The 19,198-nt window shown below is 44.9% G+C and overlaps 1 protein-coding gene across 2 annotated transcripts in view; it reads right to left on the bottom strand.

The window, feature by feature from the left end:
* The window catches only part of LOC109399686 (uncharacterized), a 33,081-nt gene that overhangs the window by 11,727 nt on the left and 2,156 nt on the right, over positions 1–19,198 (bottom strand). The window lies entirely within an intron of this gene.

Below are 19,198 nucleotides of genomic sequence, written 5' to 3' on the forward strand. Positions count from 1 at the left end.
TGTTGATTTTTCGGTGCTAGTCTTTTTTACGGCTGGCTCGCAGAGCCTGACACCAACCCACTAACCCAGGGAGCTGGGCTTACCTTCCCGGAAGCTACGGGTTCTGCATTGGCATTTCCTCCAACTACAGTGCTAAATAGCTAGGCTCAATCGCCAATCTTCGCCGGGGGTGGTGTTTTTTAATGGGCGCCCGGGAGATAATATTTTACCTGAGCTTCCACCCCCCGAAAGCTTTTTCGTAATCAATGAATATCAGCTGGAGAAGTTCATTGATTTGCTCCAGGATGATACGGAGCGTGACGATATGGTCCACACAGGATCGTCCGGCACTGAATCCTGCTTGCTGCCGCACACTGGGGCAGAACTGAAAATACATGGAAAAAACCTCTAGTTCGTCGAAATGTCGAGATACTCATTTGGTGTCTTCAGAGAAAATATTTCTATGGACATGGTCGATATTCTGAGCGGTAGTCAATTTTTCTTGATTTGATTGATTTGTCTTTATTAAAGAATTTTTCTTACGTTATTCGCATAAAAGTCCTATAAGTCATTTTGGCCAAATTACATTTTAGCGATATGGTGTCTTCGGCAAAGTTGTTCGGCTATTTATGCTTACAAAGTTTGCTGAAGACGTCAAATTTCCAAAGCCTACTATTCTTGAGATATTAACCGATTTATAATATACCTGCCTGAAATCGTTTTTAAACGTTTTTAAACAAATTTAATGTCCGTTTTCGAGTTATAATAATGAAAAATACTAAAATAAAACATATAACGAGGAAATTAGTTGAAAAAAAAAAATATGCATTGATTTCATATAGAACGTTCCCGAAAATCACGCAAAATGTATATAGGACGTTCTTGCAGTCGGGCAAGTGTTTTCATTGGCAATCACCTAAAAAATACTTTAGCTTTCATGTAAAAAAATTTCACAGACATGATATTTAATGCTTTTTTCTAAATTGAGTTCAAAGTTTACTGTTTTGGGTAAATTAGTACAAAATTTATGTTCATTTATGTTCAATACTACGTTTCAAGATGCCAAGTGAACGGTGTCCGGCCATTTGGCCGAATGTCGTTTGGCCGAACGCCCTTTGGCCGAATGCCATCTGGCCAAATGGGTCGTTTCGCCGAATGCCGTTTGGCCGAATTATGATCAAAGGATTCAGAGGAAGTTGTTGACATTTTAACTACCAATGTGATCATCAGAAACATTTACTTCTTTTAATCATAGGCCATTCTTTCTAGTTTTGATTTTCAGGGATTAGTTGGCGTTGAAACTGCCAATATTTTATCAAAGATTTTTTCTTCTTCGAATCATAGGTTGTTCTTTTGAGTTATACTGATGCGAGGAACAGTGACATGGTCACTTAAGTACATTATTCATTATTCGGCCAAACGGCATTCGGCCAAATGACCCTTTCGGCCAAATGGCATTCAGCCAAACGGCATTTGGCCAAATAGCATTCGGCCATACGGCATTCGGCCAAATGGCGTTCGGCCAAATGACCCGGAACCCAAGTGAACCATGAAAAGTATAGATGCAATCTAGTCATAGATTTAGTTGTTTCTATTCTCCAAACAAATTGTAAAACACAAAAATGTCCCAAATGCCGCCAATAAAAGCATGCCTTGATTTTATCATTCGTTAATGATTTATCCACACGTAATGTATTTGCGTGATGATTCAACGACTGTTTTACAACACATCCAGATTTTGTAGAGATCTAGACATATGTTTGCTTCATGTGATGGCCATTTATTTGAAAGACAGCTAAATAATAGAGGAATCAAATAACAAACAATAGTTTTTTAATGGTATATTTCTGATGAATTGTTACTATTAATTTTGTCTAGTACGCAAAATATTTAAATATTAAGTACGTACGACTAGGTTAAAATAATTGAAAAGCTTTTCTACATTCTTTTACTTACATGCTTTTGAATTTTTAGATCATTGAATACATTTATTTATGCTTATAACTCTCCACATTTTTTTTAAATATCTGTATTAAATAAGATAATACAATGTTTTCGTTGTCAACGTTTCGGCCACGGTAGTCGACATTGTCACATGCAGTTACGTTGTGTAAAATGTGGCAAACAGCATGCATCCGCAGATTGCACTATCCCGAAGAAATCGCCAAATAATGGGGCCTCCAAAATCCACAAGGACATCAAATGCGCCAACTGCGGGCAAAACCATGCTGCCAGCTTCATGGATTGTCCCTTTCGACTGGAGTTCATCAAGCGACAAGGAAAGAATGTCCCTCGGTCAAACACGAATGGTGGTCCTGCTACTCATACTCCGCGAAAGTTCAACTCGAACTGGGTAGCACCAAATCGATCATTTGCGGAAGTTGTCTCGCGTCCCACCACATCTGGTATCGCAACGGATGCTACCTTTAAGAACAGCACCGACCTCTTTACTCTCACTGAGTTCCTCAGCCTAGCCAGGGACATGTTTTTTTTTTCCTTCTAAACCATAGGGGGATAAATCTGCTCATCAGACACCCTAACAGGAAGGTTAGGGTAGTGTGGGGATGAGGCCGTCTTCTACAATGCCGGTAGAAGCCAGGACTACTCTCTCCTCGACCCACTAAAACACATTCCTATGGCCGCCAAACCCTACGTCTCTCCGGAACCACCAAGAAGGTATTGCTTCAGAGAGGGGCTAGTACATATCGCACCCTCAAGGTTAGCTGCCGTAGCCTAGCAGCAACGAACATCGATGACTCGCTCTGGAGAGTCCATCACGATAGCCTGCTGGCGCTTAGCCAGTCTCCCGAGTGGTCCTCGCCACTCCCTTTGTCCTCGGAAGGCGGGCAGGGTCAACCCCGCCCGCGCCCTACTGCTGAGCGGACATCAAGAACTGATGCCCACATGCAACCCGATCTGACCTGCTGAAGGCAAGGGTATCACTACCCTTCAGGCCTTATCAGATGCATCCGTAGGTTGCAGACAGCAGGGTCTCACCTACCCCGACCCTTGCCGGAGACCCCTTTCCAACCGCGGGCTCAGATCCAACCCAGTAGACTGACGCCACGACAGCACCGCTACCGGGACTTCCTCTCCGCGGCCACTTAATCGCTGTAAGGGTCGATCTCGACCGCAGGGCACCGGTATGACCTACGAAGCCGACTTCGAACCCCTGGACCACCTCTTGTACTGCATCTGGACTAGCCATTCTCCGAGTCCACGCGCCACCTCCTTTGTAGCTCCCAGACGATATGGGTGATAGCCGTTGAAACGGCATTCCAGCTAATCTCATCCCTACACATTCTCTGGACCAAGTTGTCCGGAGTTGTGTCCTCCCCGCATGTGGCAAGCATGCGGTCACGCATTGTGCGAAAACGCGGGCACACGAACAAAACGTGTTCCGCCGTTTCCTCTAAACCATTGCACACTGGGCATTCAGGAGAATCCGCATGCCCGAAACGGTGTAGATACTGTCGGAAGCAACCATGACCTGTAAGGACCTGTGTCAGGTGGAATGAAACTTCCCCATGGCGCCTGTTAATCCAACTATCTACCCTCGGTATCAACCTATGGGTCCACCTTCCTTTGGTGGAACTGTCCCACGCGCGCTGCCATTTGACCATAGAGGCCATCCTGACAGTCTTGCGTATGCCTCTTGTGCCGCGCATTTCGAAGCACTCCATATCCTCACTGATAAGAATGCTGATGGGCACCATACCAGTAATGACACAGAGAGCGTCGTGTGACACGGTACGGTACGCGCTTGCAACCCTCAGACACATAAGCCTGTAAGTACTTTCCAGCTTCCGTCGGTAGCATTCAGTACTTAGCGCGGTACCCCACGCCGGGCCGCCATACCTAAGTATGGACGTAGCAACACTAGCCAGAAGCTTGCGCTTACTGGCGTACACCGCTGAGCTATTGGACATCATCCGGGACAGTGCCGCAATAGCTGTGGAGGCTCTTTTACAGGCATAATCGACGTGGCTACCGAAGGTAAGCTTATCGTCGATCATCACGCCCAAGTGCTTGACAGAGCGCTTCGACAGGATAGTGCACTCTCCTACACTGATCTCCGTCTGCTGCGCCGACTGCATGTTGTTCACAACCGTCACCTCTGTCTTGTGGTGAGCCAGCTCCAGTTTTCTGGACCGCATCCACGCCTCCACAACTTTGATCGAGTGGTCGGTAGTCAACTTCACCTCCTCGATCGTTTCACCGTAGACTTCGAGCGTAATATCGTCGGCAAATCCAACAATCACCACTCCCACTGGGTACTCTAACCTCAACACCTCGTCGTACATGACATTCCATAACACCGGACCCAGGATGGAACCTTGCGGGACTCCTGAGGTTATGTGAAAGCACTTCCGACCCACCTCCGTGTCGTAAACTAGTACGCGATTCTGGAAGTAGCTTCCGAGAATCTTGTACAAGTACTCCGGTATCCCCAGACGCAGGAGCGCATCGGCAATAGCAGCCCAACTGGCGCTATTAAATGCATTCCTTACATCCAGAGTCACTACCCCGCAGAAGCGAATTTCCCTCCTCTTAGGCTCGAGTGCTTTCTCGGCGGTTTTTGTAACCGACAAGATAGCGTCTACGGTGGACCTCCCCTTCCGGAAGCCATACTGGTTGCTCGAGAGACCATTTACGCCCTCAGTGAACTTCAACATTCTATTGAGGATGATCTTTTCGAGCACCTTCCCCGCCGTGTCAATCAAGCATATTGGTCTATATGCCGACGGGTCTCCGGGTGGTTTCCCCGCCTTTGGCAATAGTACCAGGCTCTGCCTCTTCCAAGCTTCTGGGAAAACTCCCTCGTCCAGGCATTTCTGCATAGCAGACCTGAACATCTCGGGAGCTTCTGCAATAGCTACTTTTAAGGCCAGGTTCGGAACTCCGTCCGGACCTGGGGCCTTACCTACGCTAAGGGACTTAGCTATCCCCGCAAGTTCCACATCGGTGACCCTTTCCTCATCGCCAGCCCCAGTCCCCGGCTGTCCTACGAAAGGAGGCCAAGGACTAGGATCATGACGCGGAAAAAGTCCTCCAATGATCCCCTCCAACATCTCTGGAGATTACTCAGTAGGAGCCATCACACCTCTCGTCTTGGCCATAACGATCCTGTAGGCATCACCCCACGGGTTCGTATTGGCACTCTGACAGAGACCCTCAAAGCAGGCCTTTTTGCTTGCTCTTATCTCGGTCTTGAGCGCGGCTTTTGCAGCGGCGAACACCACCCGCCGTTCGTTTCGCTCTTCCTCTGATCGTGCTCGCTGCATCCGCCGCCTAGCCCGTAGGCAGGCGCGGCGCAGGTCCGCAATCGCGTCGGTCCACCAGTAAGCCGGTGGCCTCCCATTTCTAGGGTGGACTCGCCTAGGCATGGTCGCATCACACGCACGTGAGAGCACCGCTACCAGCTCGTCGCCGTCTAAACCGAGTAAGTTTCGCTCACGGCGGAGCGATTCCCTAAATACCTCTTCGTCGAAGTATGATGTCTTCCACCTACGAGGGCTTGGCCTTGGCCTAGCCGCCTCTTCTTCTATCCGCTGTCTGCTGTTGTCTTGCTGTTGTCGATACTGTAGCGAACCGCCAGGTGGTCACTGTGAGTGTAGCCATCATCTACTCTCCAGTTCGGACTACTTGTTAGGCCAGGACTACAAAAGGTCACGTCAATAATTGACTCCGCTCCATTTCGACTATAGGTACTCTTGGTACCGACGTTAGCCAAGTCGACATCTAAGGCACCCTACACACTACTCAAACCGTTTGACCAACATTGCCACCGCCCCCTGGTTGGTCGAACCAGCGAATGTTTCTGCAACCGTATGACGAACTGCCAAATCGTGTTGCACCAACATGTCACTTTGGTTGCACCAACATCATCCCCCATTTGAAATCGCACTGTGTTTGTGCAACAACACTACACACGGTACGATTGGTTCGTCAAACATTGACTCCGCCCACCGTTGGTTTGAGTAATATCAAACTGGTTTGATTTTTGCCGACCAAACCGTCAACCGTCAAATCGGTTTGACGAACTGCCAAATCGGTTCGTCAAGCAGCATCACACACGGTCAAACACAGCACCAACTCAACCACCAACCTGGGGGCGGAGTCAATGTTGGTCAAACCGTTTGAGTAGTGTGTAGGGTGCCTAAGATGGCCAGTGTTTATAGCAGGGATGGGAACACTCACTTGCAAAGAGTTACATTCACTTGCTTTTTTCTCAGCTCAGAAGCGTGCTATCAAGAAACGATGTATGGACGACTTTTGCCTTTTGGTTTTGTCTAAAAGTTTGCCGAATAAAGTATAGGTCGCATATGCATACCAAAGTCGTGACAGAGCTGTGAAAGCGACTCTCCATGAGGTGAGTGTAATTTACACTCACCTCGTGGAGAGTTGCCTTCGCAGCTCCCTTACGACTTCGGTATGCGTGTGCGACCCATACTCTATTCGGCAAACTTTTAGACAAAACCAAAAGGCAAAAGTCGTCCATACATCGTTTCTTGATAGCATGCTTCTGAGCTGAGAAAATAGCAAGTGAATGTAACTCTTTGCAAGTGAGTGTTCCCATCCTTGGTTTCTAGCAGGATCTGACCCCGCTGGTTCGTGAAACGGCTTCCCCATTCCACAGCCCAGGCATTAAAGTCACCCGCTATTACCACCGGCTTTCGCCCTGTTAGCACGGTCGTTAAGCGGTCCAGCATTTGCGTGAACCGCTGGATCGGCCACCGCGGAGGCGCATAACAGCTACAGAAGAAGACCCCGTTTACTTTGGCGACCACGAAGCCCTCATAGGTAGTAGACACCAACTCCTGCACGGGGTATTTACCCGTCGTCCATATCGCCGCCATTTTCCTGGTCCCATCCGAGGCCCAGTTGCCGTTGCCGGCGGGTACTCGGTATGGGTCCGAAATGATGGCGATATCCGTCTCCCACTCAGAAACCGCCTGACAAAGCAGTTGCTGAGCCGCATCACAGTGGTTCAGGTTCAGCTGCGTTACCTGCACTGTGATTTGTTGCTCACTGCGGCTTTCTTAAAGGCCGGGCACCCTGGACCACCCATCGCATGTCTGTTTTTCGAGGTTTTCCCGGTACAGATCATGCAGATGGGCGGACTCGTGCAGCTTTGGGCCTTATGACCTTCAGCGCCGCATCGCCTACACAGTTTGCGCCTGTCGGGGCCTTTGCAGTCCCACGACTTGTGTCCTGGTTCCAGACACCTGAAGCAAACCTCAGGTGGCTCGTGGAATGTCAGGTGACATACACACCAGCCCACCTTAATACTCCCTACTTTAACGGACTTTTTAACATCCGCCACAGGTAGCTGAACCAAAGCTATCTGTGTCCCTGCTGGCCCTCTCCGTAGCTTAACGGCTGCGGCGGCCACCTGCACATCGCACTGTTGCCGCAGTGCCGTGACGAGCTCTTCCACTTCGGTGATCTCGTCCATGTTTTTGACCTTCAGAGTCGCCTCATGTGTCAGAGCCCTCACCTGCACACCTTCGCCAAGGACCTCTTCTGCCAGCCTTTTGTAGGCGGCGCCCTTGTGCTCCTTCTGGCGCTTCAGCTCCAGGATCATTTCGCCCGTACGAGTACGTCTAATACTGCGTACGTCGGCTCCAAGACCCTCAAGCTTGGCGTCGCTTCGCATCGTCTTCAAGACGTCCGAGTACTTGGACTGTTCCGTCTTGATGACGATAGCGTCGCTTTTCTCACGCCTGGCACCTGCCTTCCTACGCCTTGGTTTGGCGTCCTGCACTACTACCTGCGGATTCACCTTCTTCTTCTTTTTCCGCTCTACCTTTGTCCAAGGAGGGTCTTCTCCTTGGATCGCCCTACTCTGTGGCTGCTGAGGGCCCACCATTGGTCGCAACCCCTTGTTCCCATTATTCCGGGACGGGCCAGCCTTTTCAGGCCCACCCTTCCCAGCTTTCCGGGAACCCTGGCTGGGGTCCGACTTTCCAGCGTTACCACCGGCTTTCGGGGTTATTATACGCCTGGCCTTGCGGGCGCCGCCAGACAGCTCCTCACCTGACGGCTGCCTCGCCCGCTTCTGCGAATGCTTGTCACTTTTGTCACGAGCATTCGCTTCCACACTCCTCGGACTACCTGCGAAGGAGAAGGCCTCTGTTTGTGTAAACTTCGACACATTCTCCTTTGCGGGTTCCGCCGCTGCAGCAGCCAGCAACGCGACCGCGTGCTCCTGCTTGGCCTCATCGACAGACACTCTAAGTCTAAGCAAGGCCGTTTTCAGGTCCTTGCTTATATTCGACTTAGTTGTCGCAAAGTCGATGATTTTGCCAAGCTGGTGCTCAGCAACCTCTAATGCGGGCCGTCCTTTTCCAACTTCTTGGCTGATGGCCCTCAGCAGCCACGCTCCGTCCATGACCTCCACCGGCTGGCTTGCCGTGGAGTGGACAGGAGCTCCCACGCTTGAGCTACGTAAGCTACCAGCACCTGACTCCTCGCTTCTCCTTGTCGGAGACCTCATCAACCCGCTTCTTGCGAAGGGGTTGATCGCACCGCTACTTCCACCTAAGTTATTTGTTTTTAGATTTTTGCTCATACTTATTCCCACGAGTTGCACGAGAAATAATGTCCACCACGCCAGAGCTCTGCATTAACGCGGTAAGGGACAGCATACTGTGGGGGTGCCCAGGTACCCCACAGGCTCCGTTAAAGATCGAGCATCTTTTTCACCCCCTCGATCAGTCATTCATCGGCACGGGTCGCTTGACACCTTGAATTGGGGTTAGTAGTCCTATTCTTAGCCGGCAACTACGCGGCTGACTCGCAAGCGGGGGGGTGCGTCAGGCCCCAGGACATCCGTCCCTGCTGCCCCAAGACATGTTTAACCGTTTCAAAGCGTACACCTCTAGGGAAGAACCATTTTTCGCTCTTCAAGAGCTGAAGGCAAAATATCTGTACATTCGATAGACTTCAAACGATCAAAGTTCTGAACTGGAACGGAAGGTCAGTTCGCAGCAAAACTCTTGAATTAGTTAGTTTTCTACAACTGCATGAAATAGATGTTGTAGTATTGACGGAGACTTGGCTGCAGCCGAATACGTTGTTCTTCATCCCCGACTTCTCTTGCGTAAGGCTAGGTCGTCCAAGTTCTGTAGCAGATCGCGGTGGTGGTGTAGCAATTTTGGTGAGACGAGGTATTGAATACACCATACTCGAACACGTGAAGACCAAAATTATTGAAACAGTCGGTGTACGGATTCACTTGGTGAACAACTGCCTCAACATAATAGCTGCGTATTTTGCCGGTAGTCGATCAAAAGAAGATTTGTCGAAGTTCAAGCATGACATCAAGACACTCACTCGAAGTACTGAAGCTTTTGTCATCGCTGGAGATTTTAATGCAAAACATCGCCTGTGGCATTGCAACAGAGCCAATGCGGCGGGTAACACACTGGCGGGATTACTGCAGACCTCCAACTTCTATGTCCATGCTCCAGAGAATCCTACCTATGTTCCCACTGGTCGTAACAAACCCTCGGTTTTGGATCTTGTTATATCAAACAACCTACTGAACATGACTGTTCCAGTAGTGCACCACGATCTTTCTTCAGACCATCTTCCAACCACTTTCGAACTGAACATCGGTTCTGGCTTTGGGATCCATAACAAACAAATTCGTTGCTACGATAGGGCAAATTGGACTCGTTTCAAACATGACATCAATTCCAAATTAGATCTGTTGGCGGAGCTTATCAACAATCTCAACAGTCCAGAGAATGTAGACGATGCAATCAACACATTTACTGCAGCTCTCCTAGAAGCAGAGCAGTGCTCGGTTCCCCTAGTCACTCTTCACAACACTGATAAAGTTATTGCACCACATCATGTGAAATTGCTTATTCGGCTTCGGAACTCCAGGAGGCGCCAATATCAACGAACCAGAGATCCGTTTTTGGGACTAATCGTCAAGTCACTGAATACAAGGATTCAAGAAGAATTTGCAAAAGTCCGGTACAGTAACTTCAGCGATACGATCCAGGAGCTTGTTGAAGGTGGTAAAAAGTTTTGGAAAATTTCAAAACATCTTAGGAACAAAGTGAAGTATAACCCCCCATTAGAGGTTGATGGAAACCTCATAATTTCTCCAGCTGAAAAAGCTTGTGTTTTTGCGGACAGCTTTTCTAAAGCACACAATAACTTGCTGCCTGGTGACCCTACTACCAACAACGATGTAGAGGCAACTGTAGCTATTCTGCTAGAACAACAACATAATAACTGCGACTGGTCCACTTTTACCAAACCTAAAGAAGTAAACGACATCATCCGAAAGCTCGTTACGAGGAAAGCACCCGGCGTAGAATCAAGAATATTTGGTTGAAGCAAATACCTCGCAAAGGCTTGGTTTACTGAACAAAAATCTATAACGCCTGCATCAAACATTGCTACTTCCCTCAGCAGTGGAAACACGCTCAGGTAATAGCTTTCGCGAAGCCTAACAAAGACATCGCAAAACCAGAAAACTATCGGCCAATAAGTCTCCTCAGCACTATGAGTAAAGTTCTCGAGCGACTTATTTTGATTAGATTGAACCGACATCTTGATAATCATGAAATCATCCCTAACGAACAGTTTGGATTCAGGAGATCACACTCGACTAATCATCAGTTGGTTCGGATCACCCAAACCATCAAAAGAGGATTCTACGATCGGAAGTCAACAGGTATGGTTATGCTCGACATAGAGAAAGTATATGATACCGTTTGGCAAGATGCAGTAGTTTACAAAATTGTGAAAACCAACTTCCCAAATTATTTAACAAGGTTGGTGCTCTCTTTCCTGAAAAACAGAAGTTTCCAAGTGTCAGTGAACGGAGAGCATTCTAGGTCCCATCTAGTACCATTTGGAGTTCCACAGGGGTCGGTTCTGAGCCCAACACTGTATAACTTATTTACAGCGGACGTAATCATGGTTGACGGCGTCAGTTATGCGTTCTTTGCGGATGATACAGGTTATTTTGTGACTCACCGGGAACCTCATGTGATAATTCAAAAGCTACAAGAAGCACAAGACAGCATCGAAAGATTTCATCGAAAATGGAGAATAGAGATCAATGCAACGAAGACGCAGGCAGTTTACTTTACACGTAATCGCTCTCCTCGGTTGCTTCCAGCCACTGAGATCAGAGCCAACGGGCATCGTGTACCTTGGTGTTCTGAGGCAAAATACCTAGGACTAACCTTTGATTCCAAACTCAAGTTTGATAAGCATATCAACCAGTCACTCGTCAAGTGGAAAAGGCTTATCCACTCGCTTTACCCACTAGTAAAACGTCGATCGTCTCTACAACTTCACAACAAACTATTGCTATACAAAGGTGTCTTCCGGCCTATTCTCGCCTATGGCTGCCCAGCATGGATGAACTGTGCGAAGACTCATAGGAAGCGTTTGCAGATACAGTAAAATAAATTGCTCAAAATGATTTTTAACCTTACCCGACCAGGAACGAATAACTGACACATAACTGGAGCATACCAAAGTCAGGTATCATACCAGAACCAGGTATTGGTCGGTTGTCCAGGTATTGAAAATAACTTATTTTGGTATTTTGTAGGTATTGATAGAATACCTCAACGAGTTCTTATTTTGGTTTTGAGGACTGATTGAGGTATTATTCAATTATGGAAAAATCACTATTTGTATGGAAAAATCACCGATTATTATTTAGGTATTACCATACCTGAAGTCATTATTCGCGTGTTATGCACAGGAAACACATCAGTTATTATTTTAGGTATTTTACCTCTTATGCAGGGCTTCTTAATACCTCATTCAGGTTGTAGGTATTCGGTTTTCCATACCTGAGTTTGTTATTCTTCAGCTATTTGCTCCTGCTCGGGTAACCCTTGGTATCAAACTGACGAGCTTCACGACATTGCAAATATGGAAACCTTGGATGAGTTTGTCAACCGCGTTGGTGAAAGTTCCTGCTTAGCTGCCAGCTGTCCGTCAATCTGCTGATCGAAGGCATATTAGCCATCTAAACAAATTACTGTGATATTTTAATTGGCGATTAAAAGTAGAGGTTATGTCGTGAAAATTTGGAAGTTTGAAAGGGAAATACCAGTTCCCCATCAGTTTAATCATCAACTTTATGGTAAATTTATCGATAAAATGATTTTTTCTACCCCGATCCCACATTAAATTTTATCTGGAACGACTCAATCACTAAAATACAAAATGGGATTTCACAAAACTTAACCTCACTTTAGGAGGCCAATTACTTCATTTACTTGTTTTTTTTTCGATTTTTCCAGGATTATGCCTAAACTCTAAAAAAATGTATTTATGTTACTTAATAGTTGTTGTTAATTTCGTAGTTGTAAACCAATCTTGTGTATCTCTACTATGTCTTTAATGTATGAAATAATTGTATAATAAATTGTATTGTAAATAAGATAATAATCATACAATTAAAAAATATTCATGATGTGTGACTGTATAACGCATTGACTAAAACCAAAGCATACTTTTATTAGCGTTTGGGACATTTTTGTGTTTTACAATTTGTTTGGAGATTAGAAACAACTAAACCTGTGATTGAATTGCATCTATACTTTTCATGGTTCACTTGGCATCTTAAAACGTAGTATTTTATGAGCATTAATTTTGTACTAATTTACCCAAAACAGTAAATTTAAACTTAATTTAGAAAAAAATCATTCAATATCATGTCTGCGGATTTTTTTTACATGAAAGCTATTTAATGTATTTTTTAGGTGATTGCCGATGAAAAAACTTGCCCGAACTTGCCCGACTGTAAGAACGTCCTATATACATTTTGCGTGATTTTTATTTTTTCCAACTAATTTCCTCAATATATGTTTTATTTTAGTACTTTTCATTATTAAAACTAGAAAACGGACATTAAATTTGTTTAAAAACGTTTAAAAACGATTTCAGGCAGGTATATTATAAATCGGTTAATATCTCAAGAATAGTAGGCTTTGGAAATTTGACGTCTTCAGCAAACTTTTTCAGCATAAATAGCCGAACAACTTTGCCGAGGACACCATATCGCTAAAATGCAATTTGGCCAAAATAACTTATAGGACTTTTATGCAAATAACGTAAGAAAAATTACCTACCGCTCAGAATATCGACCATGTCCATAGAAATATTTTCTCTGAAGACACCAAATGAGGATCTCGACATCTCGACGAGCTAGAGGTTTTTTCCGTGTATTTTCAATCCTGCCCCAGTGTGTGTCGTCGGAGAGTTGCGTCAATCTTCTCCTGTATCCGGTTAAGGTTCACTTTGCAGAGAACTTTAAGAACGATTCACAGTAACATTATGTCCCGCCAATTATCGTATACAGTCAAATTTTGAGCACCTTCACAAAGACGTTTTGCATCCAGTTGATCGGGAATGGCGCGGTTTCCCATATGCTGCAGAATAATTGATGCATTAGTAGTGCAGATACTACGAAGTCAGCGTTGAGCCTCTCAGCTGATATACGATCGACCCCTGGGTTCGATTTCATGCTACGAATGGCTGTTTCTGCCTCCTGCACTGATGGAGCTTCGGTGTTGACACGAGTATTTAATGCGTCGAACCCTTGGCAGATCATGCTGAGGTGTTGGTGGCGTGGCCGTCACTTCGAAAAGGTTTCCAAAGGGCTTGAACCAGTGTTTCAACTGGTCAGCCGGGTCGTTCAATAACTGTCCAGATTCGTCTTTCTCGGGCATTGCAGCATTCATCTTAGTCCCACTAAGGCGACGTGAAACATCGTAGAGGAGGCGGATGTCGCCGGTGTTTGCGGCTTTCTCGCCTTCGTCGGCTACGGAGACGCCCACACTCTTTTGTCCCATCTACATGAGCGTTTCACTTCCTTCTCGAGAGCCGAATAGCGCTCACTGGCTACGGCATTGGCTTCTCGTGTTTACGCTCGCTGTATCGTGGTTTTGGCGTTTCTTCGTTCCTCTGTCTTCATTCAGGTATCATATGTGATCCACTGCTTTCTCTGGGTGCGTAGCTCACTCTAATTAGCTCGCAATGAGGGCGTTCTTGCACGGTTCTCTAGCTCCTCGACGAAGAACCTTTTCACCGCAGCGTCTTCCAAACCTTTCCAGACAACGTGTGTGGAACCTGCGCCCAATTTTCTCCTCTTGATCCTAGCAATGCGCAGCCGGATCTCGCCGATTATGAGATAATGGTTGGACGCAATGTCGGCGCTACATTTGTTCCGTGCAACAAGAAGGCTCCATCTCCATTTTCGGCTAATGCTGATGTGGTTGATTTGATTTTCCGTGACGGTATTACGGGAAATTCATGCCATTTTGTGCACTGGTCGATGGGGAAAAAGCGATCCACAAATCACCGTGCCATTGCTGCCACAAAACTCTGCAGACAGCTCTCCGTTCTCGCTGATTTCTCCGAGACCATGGCGTCCCATGACGTGCTCCGAACGTGCTCATAGTCTGAGTTGTCGAAACTCAGTGTGTAAAAAATTCGAAAGTTGAAAGTGAAGATGATTTTTTTTTCATTCGTGTTTGGCCACATTCATTGTCAGCTGAATGCCTCTCTTTTTTCATTCAATTCTCTGTCACGAATATTTTTACGCACGTCATAAAAAGTCCAACTTCTGTTAACAGACGCACAATCCGACTTAATGGACAAATAGAGCCGTTAATTAGTATTGTATTTAACTACTATACACAAGTTTTGAGGTGATTGGAATAATAATCGGGAGCTACGCTCTAGTTATATTTCTCAGTGAAAATTGTCAGTGACAGTAAATTGAATGAATAAGTGAGAAAATTCATTCAACAAAATGAATTTTATTTTGATCCCTTAGTTGAGAATCTTCAAAATTCACGTTGAATTTCACTCACTGAAAATGAAAGTTTTAAACTCTGGTCGAAATCAACCTTCGCGTTGAAGTCGAACATGAGGATCACCTTTCGGAATATTGCCCACGACAGAATTTAGTTGACTGTAAAAGTTCGCTTTGTCTTCAATTCGGTAGCATCGGTTGGCGCGTTACATTGGATTATGATAAGGTTTTGAACCAGGGATGGGGACACTCACTTGGAAAGAGCTACACTCACTTGCTGTTTTCTCAGCTCAGAAGCATGCTGTCAAAAAACAGTGTATGGAGTACTTCTACCTTGTAGTGTCACTTAAAAGTTTGCCGAATAAAGTAAGGGTCGCACATGCATTCCAAAGTCGTGACAGAGCGTTGAAAGTGACTCTCCACAAGGTGAGTGTAATTTATGTTCACCTCGTGAAGATTCGCCTTTATAGTCCTCTCACGACATTAGTATGCGTGTGCGACCCTTACTTTGTTCGGCGAAGTTTTAGATGAAACTACAAGGTAGAAGTGCTCCATACACTGTTTTTTGATAGAATGCTTCTAAGCTGAGAAAATGCGAAGTGAGTGTAACTCTTTCCAAGTGAGTGTTCCCATCCCTGTTTTGAACCATGTTTCTGATTCTGGCCTCAATTATCCTCTCATTAATAGGTTTACCTCTTATACAGGGCTCTTCAATACCTTATTCAGGTTGTAGGTATTGCATACCTGAGTTTGGTATTCTATAGCTATTTTCTCCTACTCGGGTTGAGACCTAGAATGATCCTTAAATCATTTACACTACTAGGACCTTCGGTTCTTGTGATATCAGTATGGCCCTTGATGCCAGCTTGGGAACACCTGACCTTTGCATTGCCACTATTATGTGATGCATGTAATGTATATGCTCTTTGAGACGCAGAATCCGTAACAAATCTCCTTGAACTTTCGGAACTTGCGTGGCCCGTCACCTAAAATTGGGTAGAACTAAAATTTGTAACGCTGCTGGCTCGTTGAGACGGACAATTTGAGAAACAACTTCAAATTTCCATTATTTCACTCACATGTTAGTTGATCCTGAATACCTAGAACCCCAATTCACGCCCAAGGAGCGTAAATTGAGAGGGCGATTGGAATTTTGTGCGTTAAGGGAGCGTTATTTAAGAATAAGTGTGCACACTTAAATTCAGAAATTGATCTCGGTAAACGGTTTACCGAGAATCCAACAGCTGATATCTCGGTAAAATATTTACTGATTCTCGGTAAAAATTTTACCGAGATTTCGGTAAACCATTACCGAGTCTCGGTGAACTTTGCCGAAATCTCGGTAAAAAGTTGGATTACCGAGATCTCGGCAAAGTTTTAACGACATCTCGGTAAAACTTTTACCGAGATTCAGTAAAAATTATTACGGGATTCTCGGCAATCCGTTTGCTGAGGTCGGCGATTTAATTTAAGTGTGTGTACCGTAAACCGGGGTCAAATTGATCATTCGGGTACCTACCTTGATACCTTGTTGGCTACAAAGTAACTTTACTCCAATGCCGAGCGTATAGTAGAGCACCATCTTCGTCGGTCTTGGGCGATGTTCCTCCAGTTTCCCCGAACGTGTAGGGATCGTAGATCTTCTTCAACCGCGTGCAGCCAGCGAGTTCGCGGCCGCCCACGAAGCCGCCTACCTCTACCGGGTTCTCTGCTGAATATTGTTTTCGCTATTCTTTCTTCCGACATTCGCACTACGTGTCCAGCCCACTGAAGTCTGCCGTATTTTATACGTTTCACAATATTCGCATCTTCGTACACTTGGTACAACTCGTGATTCATGCGTCTGCGCCACACTCCATTTTCTTGTTTCCCACCGAGAATTATCCGCAGCACTTTGCGCTCAAAAACTCCAAAAGCTTTTCGGTCTACCTCCTTTAACGTCCACGCTTCGTGACCGTAGAGGGCAACCGGAAGAATCAGCGTCTTATACAGAGCGAATTTTGTTTGCGTTTGCAAGTTACGGGACCTAAGGTGGCTACGCAATCCGTAAAAGGCCCTATTCGCAGCTGCAATACGCCTTTTCACTTCACGGGAAACGTCATTGTCACATGTCACAAGTGTTCCAAGATAAACAAATTCTTCAACAACTTCAAACACTTCCCCATCAATCACTACCTCAGCACTAACACCATTCGGGTACTACATTGTAATTCCATTAGAGGAACTCTTAAGCGTCGTAATGATCTTGAACTTTTTACGTCATCTGGTTCGTAGATGTCTAGAGATGAATGCAGACTTTTATTTTTTTTAGAAAAAAAGTTAGTTTTGCCTTTTTTACGAATTTGCAATGTATTTCTCGTTAGGCTGAAATCATTGCTACTAAACAATCGATTGCTAATAGGAATTCCCGTAAATTCTCTGTTTTAACATTTTTGTGGAGCCTTGGTGGGGAAGTTATGTAGCTGAACATGAAATAGTTTAAAAAAGTTAATTTTATGATGAAATAGTCATTTATTGTGATAGAAATCCTTTAGGCGTTTAAGGGGGAAAGTTTAAAATTTAATTTTGCATTTTTAGTATTAAATTCACTAGTTATGAGATTTTAAATGTTTTATTCGGTTTTAGAAGAGCAAAATTAAGCGGAGAAGGAAATTTTCCTTTTCAACTAATGCTTAATTGTATACAGATCAATTTCGCCCCAATGTGGCATTTCTATTTTTTTGATTTTTAGAGTTATTTAACTCAAAGTTTGAATTTGTTGAACAAAATTCTAACACATGGTTCCATGGAGATCTACACTGGGTACTGGTTTTACAGAAATTCTTTTGGCAATATTTGAATTACCACTGATGTTATGTGCAAAAGTTGTTTTAAAGTGATCAATTTGACCCCGGATTACGGTAATAGAAATGCTGTCCAAAAAATCATATGAATTTCTGCATATTTGCTTACGTTATCTACATGCGCTTTATAAGAAATTTATATTGGATTGTAAACGCTTCAGAATTTATTCTACTTCTAACGGTTTCACACTGAGTTTGTATACCAAATTCAGGACATTTCCGCCTTTTTAACTGGCGGTCTTGAGTGAAACCTTGTTGTCAATTTAAAATTTCCTATCTGATTGAAATTAAAATTTACGTTTTTCTCCAGTTACATCAGTACCCAGGTATACCACATAGCTCACAAGCGACTTGCCGAGAGATTTCGTTTTTTTTTCTGATAAAACCGCAACTGAAAAGTTCGGGCTTTACAAATACCAATGTGTGCAACAGTTTGGCAAACTGTTCAATTTAAGTGGCATACAGTGATATACACATGTAGAGGTGTGTTGCGCAAATATAATCACAAACCATTTGAGAAATGGCCAGGCCATATTCCCACCATGTTTCACTAGTTTTCATCGCTATAATATTTGACAATTTCTGCACAGTATAACAAACTGTTACAAATTGGTATGCGTTACTTAGACCGTAGCTGATGGTCGAACGCTATGAGCTTCATAGTTTTCAATAGAAAAGTACCTGATTGTGGTACAGTAACATTAACAGAAACAGGAGACATACTGTTTGGAACATACTACAAATTGTAATTGTCTATGCGGGATAACCAATAAGCATTTGAATAAGCAGTATTTCTGTTTCATATCTGCATTCGACCTGCTTACTGCCGTATCATAGCAGTTCGACGGCTAAACGGCCCTATATTAACAATTTAAATGCAACCTCAAATCTGACAGCAGTTGCATAGCATTTCAAACGCACGGTAAGTTCTGATTACCAAGCATCATAACTGCTACTTTATTGCCAGAAAACTGCTAAAAGAGATAAGTGATGCTAAAATCACAACACATTTCTACTTTTTAATGTACCTGCCACGGATGTAGAAGCCACTATCACTCGCAAGTACTGCCATTCATAGGTAACAGCGAAGAAACTCAATGGGAATAACATGCTTTAGCAAATAAATAAATTGCAATGTTGGTTTCCTATGATGGATTTTGTTATCTGCAGCTGCCGAGTCCATAGCATAACGCAGCAACTGCTGGTGTAAGCCTTAAATAGATCAAAAATCCAGCGCACATTATCTAATCATTTATCCACTTATCCGCGAGCGGTAATGGCGGCGGCGGGCACAATTAACCGATTCGAATTTTGACGTTTCTTGGGGATCGCAATCGGTTGGCGCCACTAAACGGTGGGTGAAAGGGTGAGGAGGAGAATGAAATTGTTTTGACTTTCCCCCATGAAACGTCAAAATCTGAGCCGGTTGGATATGCCCGCCGCCGCCATTACTGCTCGCGGATAAGTGGATAGCTTACCCTGAAGCGCTGTGCAGCACTATCGTCAACCCGAGGATCGAGGGATCGAATCCTAATTTGGCCGAAATCAGCAAAAAAGAACAACA

The sequence above is a fragment of the Aedes albopictus genome, chromosome 3, assembly GCF_035046485.1.
Source record: "Aedes albopictus strain Foshan chromosome 3, AalbF5, whole genome shotgun sequence".
Classification (NCBI taxonomy): domain Eukaryota; kingdom Metazoa; phylum Arthropoda; class Insecta; order Diptera; family Culicidae; genus Aedes; species Aedes albopictus.